The sequence below is a fragment of the Mus pahari genome, chromosome 6, assembly GCF_900095145.1.
Source record: "Mus pahari chromosome 6, PAHARI_EIJ_v1.1, whole genome shotgun sequence".
In the NCBI taxonomy this organism is placed as follows: Eukaryota; Metazoa; Chordata; class Mammalia; order Rodentia; family Muridae; genus Mus; species Mus pahari.
The window spans coordinates 100,895,622-100,902,723 of NC_034595.1; the positions used below are offsets into that span (position 1 = coordinate 100,895,622).

The window sequence follows — 7,102 nt, forward strand, 5'->3', positions numbered from 1 at the left end:
GCTAGAACAAGACTGTCTCAAGGTTCGTAAGCCCACATGCCTATGCAAACAGTGCACGCATGCTTATTATATACCTATGCAAGTATCAGTATCTCTGCTTCTCACACACGATAGCCTTTTCTGGCACCACGGCTGCTCCAGGACATCCTTGGGCAATAGGCAGGACGGCTGGAAACACAGCCTGCCCAACATCTTCAAAACAAGCATCCTATCCATTTGAATCTAGCTATACGTTCTTTGTCTACTTGGACACATAGTTGAGCCTTCAGGGCCATATAAGCTTTTTTTGGATCATGGATAGTTCCTATGTACACATCCATATGACTTTGCGGGGAGGAGGCATCCGATGACACCCAGTTTATATGGGTGGCTCAGATCAAAGGATAAATGGTGGCCCATGGTCAGAGGTTCATTTTTCACTAAGGCCCAGCAGCATGCCAAGGACTGTCTCTCAAAAGGAGAGTAGTTATTTGGGGATAGCAGCTGGGCCTAGCTCCAAAATCCCCAACACTTGCGCTGTGATTCACTTTGGGGGCTGCGGAAGGCTCCAAATAGCATCCTTATCTACCACAGCACCTCGAGGGTCACTGAGCCTCTGGGTTGTGCAGCACAGACGTAAAAGCAGCCTACATGGGGGCCTGGGTCTGTCACAGAATCTGCTCCTGCTCCAGGTCCCACTCAACACCAGCAGCATTTGGAGTCCCTCAATAGATGGGGCCGAGCAACACACCCAAGTCTGGAATGTACCATCTTCAAAGTCCAGCTGGTCTGCTGGCATTCCGCTTCTTTCTTGGCTGCAGCAGGGCAAGGCACAGTAACTTAGCCTTTGCTGGAGAAGGGGATCCCAGCATGCCTCACACCACACAACTCGCAAAAACTTCACTGATGCGAAGGGTCCTAGATTTCCATTGGTCTTATTTCCAGCTTCTGCCATGAAGTTCTTACCAGTAAGTGCAGAGCGGTTTTCACCTCTTGCTCACTCAGTCCAAGCAGCACAACATTTTAACCTCATTGACACTTGTGACATATTGTAGGTCACGGGAGGCAAGACCCTGGGGATGAAATCATGCCATAGCATAGGAGAGAGAACTACCCCTTAGGTAGGGCCATGCATGTGTCTCACTGGCCTTGCCGGGTGAAAATGAACTGCTTCCAGAAGGTCTTATGGACAGATCTAGAGAAAAAGGCACTGTCCAGATCAATGGCTACATATCGGATGTGTGTATTTGCTCAAACAGGGAGGACACATCTGGTACAGCAGCTGGAGTCACCCCTTGGTCCATTTAATAACAAGCACTATCATTCTCTAAGACCCAGGCTACCTGTGCTTGTTGAGTTTAATGGGGATGTGGGTGGGGAGACGGCCGCCCTTGGCATCTCTCAAACCCTTGATGGCGTGCTCATCTCTGAAAACCCTCTGAGAGATACATCACTGCTTCCAATTCATCAGCTCTCCCTGGCTGAACACATTTCAGACAGGTTTCAATTTGACCCTGGTCTTGCTCCATGGGGCAGAGAGTCAATGTGATGATTATGCCGGCTGCTATACTTTCTGTTCCAATAAATAACCACAGGAGATGTTCAGGGACCCACTGCACCCTCTAAGTTGGTCTAAGCTAAAACTTCAATGACCACGTGACCTCATCAGCCATTTCCCCACCCCCCCACCCCACCCCCGCCCCAGGAAGAGAGGACCACAATAGCATTCCAGTCTCCTGGGTTTTCTGATTACTTCCTGTCCCCTAGTGTACAGCCTTCCTGGTCAAAGACCTTAAGGCCCTTTGGGGAGGCCTGGCTGAAAACTTAACAGTGTACACTTTCTTAGTGAGTGACTTGGGTGTACTCAGATAAGCCCAGCCTCCCTGTCATGGAGCTCAGATGGGACGCGTTCCAGATCCATGCTTCTGGTTTTATGATCCGAGTTACGTTTTCCAGTTCACTCACCTGGAGGCCTTTTGCTTGTACCATCAAGAAGGCAGCAAACTTCTCATCTACCTCACCCCGAGGAACATAGTGATTAACTCGCCAGCCCCATAGGTCTGCACGAGCCAGACGGCTGTGATTACTGCTTTGCTCGACCGCCCATTGTGGTAATTACTAATTACACCCACCATGCCCTTGGAGTTGAGAGCCAACTCTCAGCCTCCTCCTCCCCCATCCGTACTGACTTGAGAGTTCTCAGTGATGGGTTCCACGAAGGTCAGAGAAGACCAATGAGCACTTCAGGGTGGGTCTCCCAAATCTATTTCCCAGAGTACTGGCGGGAAGGAAGCTCATCCTCTGGGCCCTCCCAGGATGGGTGGTAAGGCTTGAAGTGGGAGAGGTCTGCCCCCTGGAACCCTGATCTTTGCAGCTGACCCTTCCTCCACTGAACCCAGAGAGACTTGGCATCTCCAGTTCAGACACAGTGTGCCAGCTTTCCATGTTTCAGCCTGCCAGGCAACCTGTTAGCATCCTTCCTAACTCCTGATCGGCAACATTAAGCGAAGAACCGCAGACTCAACAAAGTCAGCGGACCCAACTCTATGTCCCCTGCCACCATGACCCCAGACCCACAAAAATCTAACCCCATAGGCTCGTGGATTCCTCCTAGGAAATTAGGAGGCACAGATGTTTCTTTGGGTCCACGGGGTTCACTGTGAGGAGCAGAGAAGAGACCTTGACACAGGCAGGGTCCTCCAACCCTGAGACGCCAAAGTCCTACTCAGCTGTCCTTCTGTGAGTGTGGAGGTCACATCCCAATCACTACCCTCCACCTTCAGCCCGGGGCACACAGGGGGAAAGCAGGGGCTCCCAGCCCCTTCCAGCCATGGTCAGTTCTGCAATGGAGAGCTAAGCTTGGATTGAAGTCTGATTCAGCGTTTGTTGACAAATCATCTCTCCTTCCTAACACCCAGGCCTGCCGTGACCCCTGCGCGAGCATTGCACAAGGTCTGCGCCTCCACAGCTGGCAGAGCGGGCTGTGCCTTGGCGGCTTCTCTTGCCCAACTCTTCAGGGAGGCCAGGATGGCCTAAACCGAAGGGGTTTGCCTCCTGATCCTCACACTCATTGTTTTTAATGTTAAGCAAAGAACAGAACTTTTACAGTGCTAAATAAGCCAGGCGCTACCCAGCAGCTCTAAAGAGCCGCACCAAACTGGAGCCCCCATGGGCTGCTGGCGGCACGGTCACAGTCATCGACAGAATATAGATAGCATCATCGTCTCCTTCAAAGTGCAGAGAGTGAAGACACACAAGATGGCACACAAACCTTTCCCTCATACAGAGTCACAGGGTCTATTTTTAACCCAATTCTCCCCTTTAATACATCTTACAAGGTACCATAGGTAAGACAACATATCTTCTGAATATTCCAACATGTATGTATGCAGGTATACATACACGTATGTGCACATGATGACCCTCAGAATTGGTGAAGAAAGGTGAAGACGTGTTCATTACATTATCATTTCCAGTCCTGGAGAGATGGCTCAGCGACTAAGAGCACCAACTGCCCTTCCAAAGGTCCCGAGTTTGATTCCCAGCAACCCCACGATGTTATACATTAACCTTTCCACAAGTATATGATTGAATTTTTTGCAGCAACAACAGAAAAATCCATTTATAAAGTTAACAGGGGATATCAAGATGGTTCAGCAGACAAAGTGCCACAAACTGGCACACACACAAATGCACACACATGCTATGGCATATGTGCACTGCTTCTACACACACACACAATACACATGCAATAATAACACAAACTTGCTGAAGGGACAGGGAAGGCACAAGAAAGACACACTGCCATAGTGATGGTGACTGAATTGGAGTTTTGACTCCACCCTTCAATGGCAAACAGACCTTGGTTAAGTAACCTGCTGGGCCAGAGGGGGACGGAAGTGGGTGAGTGTCGAATCCAAGCGCCTCGGAAGTATAGACAACATAATGTGTCAAGCACTTGGATTGGAGGCTGATACCAGTGCCAGCCGTTGCCCAGCAGGAGTGTGATGAGGGCTCACAGCAGAGCCCGATGTCATCTGCAGAAGGGTGGGCATAGCACTGAGAGCCCCCGGGTAACAGGCAGCCTTTCGCCCTTGCTCTCACTAATCTGGCTTGCAGGGAATGCAGGGACTGCGTGCTGGCACCCAGACCCACAGTGGCATACCTGCCATGCGCTGTGTGCATCCTAACAAAAAGATGAATCAATTCATGAACATTGGCCACACCCTATTTCTGAAAGGGACTGGTGTGAAATCCCTAGGCTAAACTCACAACCCGATGAGAAGTGTCGGGGAGCAAGGAAACATTCAACATCTCTGCTGATTCCAAGGGGACCCTTATGCAGCAGTCATGAGGAATCCATTGAAGGGTGTGTCCACCCTTGCTGGCACAGCCTCGCACTCAAGAAGCCTAATTTACCCCCTAAGTGACCTCACCCAGGGCCCCAGGCAAGACTGGGCCCTCCTAAGACTCTGACAGTTATGGCTTCTCCCCAGGTTTTGGGCTGGCTGATTTGAGTGGGATACAGGCTAAGGAAGAAAAAGACTTGTAAAGTTTCCGGATTCAGAAACTCCACATCTCCCATCTAGATAACGTCTGAGATCTGGAAGAATGTGCCCCTTGCAGTAAGAGGAGAAGAAATGTTTCCAATGATCTAAACCAGCCCATCACTTTGCAGATACCTGGCCTATGACCTCAGGCCTAGGGGCAGTAACCAACAGCCAGGATTTTATCTTGGTGCATAGCCCTGGCTGTGCACTTTGGCTAAATCACCCAACCTCTCTGGGCCTCCACTGGGAAAGGGTTGATGTAGCTAGATAGTCTCTAAATGATGTAGTGCTTCTCTGACTGCATGACTCCTGTCTGTACCACTAATGTTAGTGTAGTGCTTTCTGCCTCCCAGAGATGCAAGTTAGGAAGGCGTAGGGCAGAAAGCAAAAGGCAATCCCTCCTAGAGCCTAACAATTGGGAAGAAAGCCAACTCCCTCCAGGCCAACCTACCTCAGCATGTGTGTGTGTGTGTGTGTGTGTGTGTGTGTGTGTGTGCTGACACCGACACACACACACACACACTCTCGTCGGCAATCCTGAACCTTCAAGGACACCAAGCCTTCGTCATGAGGGCTGGCGTTCTTACCATAAACACCTGTTAAAACTCAGCTCATGAGCAGTTTCTGATGTTACTAAGTGTTTAATTAACTATTACTCACTCAGGAAGCAGCCTCTGCCAGCTTACCACCACACTGTACAGCTTGAGTTCAGAGAAAAAAGAGAGGAGCCTGAGCCCTGCTCAGTTGGCAGGAGCTTCCCTGGAAAGGTGCCAGCCAACACTCCAGCAATACCCTACTTCCAAACCCAACCAAGCAAGGGGAGTCATACTCCACAACCTTCCAGAGCCAATGGCCAGCCCCACTGCTGGGTTATCAGGGATGGCAATAGGCACACACACACACACACACACACACACACACACAGAGATGTGTACAGACACATGCCCATGCCGGAGAAATATGTTCACAGACAGGCAAGAACACTTAGGAAACACATATTCACAACGATACACAAACAGACACGAACAGAAACACACAAGGACACACTCTCATTCGCAAAAGCACACACAACTTCCTGGCTGGCAGGCATCTTCACAGGCATCATTTGTGAACATTTAGTCTTTGCCATGGCACATCCTTAAACTTGGAAATTAGCAAGTCCTCGCACGTCAGGCGCGGGACAACCCATCCTCTGCTCCACCAGCCAGTTCAGGCAGCTCTTGTTTCTCTGTTTCCATCGATTTCCTGACATAACCTCTGTTGCCCAGAGAAGCATCGGCGGCTCCGGGGTGGCTGGCGCCGCGCGCAGTGTCACCAGGCCGTCGTCTCCCAGAGAGAGGCGCTACGGGGGCTGGATCGGGAAGGGGGACTAGGACCGCTGCAAAGCAGAGTCCGGACTGGCGGGAAAAGCGAAACTAACTTAACTCAGCAGGGTCGCGACGCAAGGGGCAGAAGGGGTATCCTCGACTTTGGCGATGGAAGTCCACCTCAACAATCAGAACCCTAAGGCGCCCCGGGGCTACAGAGAGCCCCAGGCCTCTTTCTCGATCTGCAGCCTAGGCTCATCCTAGGGAGCGACAGTCCCCGTTCCACTGAGGTCCCCGCCCAATGCCGCCCCCGCAGGTGGGACCCCAGAGCCTCTAGGAGCTGTCCCTCCGCAGCAGAAGCGACAGCGCACTGGGCGGCGCCCGGCCCCTCTCCGGGGACCCACGATCGATCATGGCTCCACGTCGGGTGCCCACCCTTATGCCCACGCTCTGCCCCGCGCCCACCCGCTCAGTTCCCACAGCGTGATGGTCCCCGTGTCTTCCCCCTCCCCGGATCCCAGAGCCCGAACGCGTGCCCTCCCAACGGGTCTTCGGTGTCCCGCGCCGCCTACCGCGCACAGAGAGGCCGCAGCTCTGGGAGCTCCGGAGGCTCGCGATGCCCAGGGCCGCGCCCGCTGCAGAGAGCGAAGTCGCTTCCTCCCCGCGGCCCCGGCGCCAGCGCCTGGAGCTGGTTCCTGCAGCAAGCGCACGGGCCGCCCGAGCGCGACTCCTGCGCTGAGAAGAAAAAGCCACCGACCACTCTAAAGTGGGAGGGCGGAGAAAAAGAGGGACGCGCCGTGGGCGGGGCTTATACGCCCCACCCGCCTCCATCTGCCCTGCCACGCCCCATGTCACGCTCCTTCACCACGCCCCGCCTCAGGTCACGCCCTTTATCGCCGCCCTCACTTCTGCCCGGCGCTCCTCACGTCCCTCCCCTCCCCACTTTCCCGCTTAGCCCCGCCCCACACCACGCCCCTTTCCCCTCCACGCCCCTCTACTCTCCGACCGAGTGTTGGGTTTCCTAGGGCTGAGCGCTGCGGGTCGCCCGAGAGCAGAGCGCGCAGGGCTCAGAGGCAGGGCCGGCTTGCGGCTTTGCGAACTCTGTAGACCCCGGCACCACCTTGTTGCAGAAGTGCTGTAGGCTCAGACACACATCGCTCTGCCCTGGCCTCTGCAGCAAGAGCTTTGATCCCTCTGGAGAAGTTATTAGGAATGGCTGGGTCTAAGGCCGGGATCATAATAACAGAAAACCTGCGCGGGGCGGGG

General features: G+C 53.3%; 1 protein-coding gene across 1 annotated transcript in view; it reads right to left on the minus strand.

The window, feature by feature from the left end:
- The window catches only part of Spsb1 (splA/ryanodine receptor domain and SOCS box containing 1), a 59,028-nt gene extending 52,434 nt beyond the window's left edge, over positions 1-6,594 (minus strand). Inside the window, exon 1 of the mRNA XM_021200214.1 lies at positions 6,409-6,594. The gene's annotated coding sequence lies outside the window, so the exon portion shown is untranslated. The remainder of the gene's footprint in view (positions 1-6,408) is intronic.
- Between the last annotated feature and the right edge of the window lie 508 nt (positions 6,595-7,102).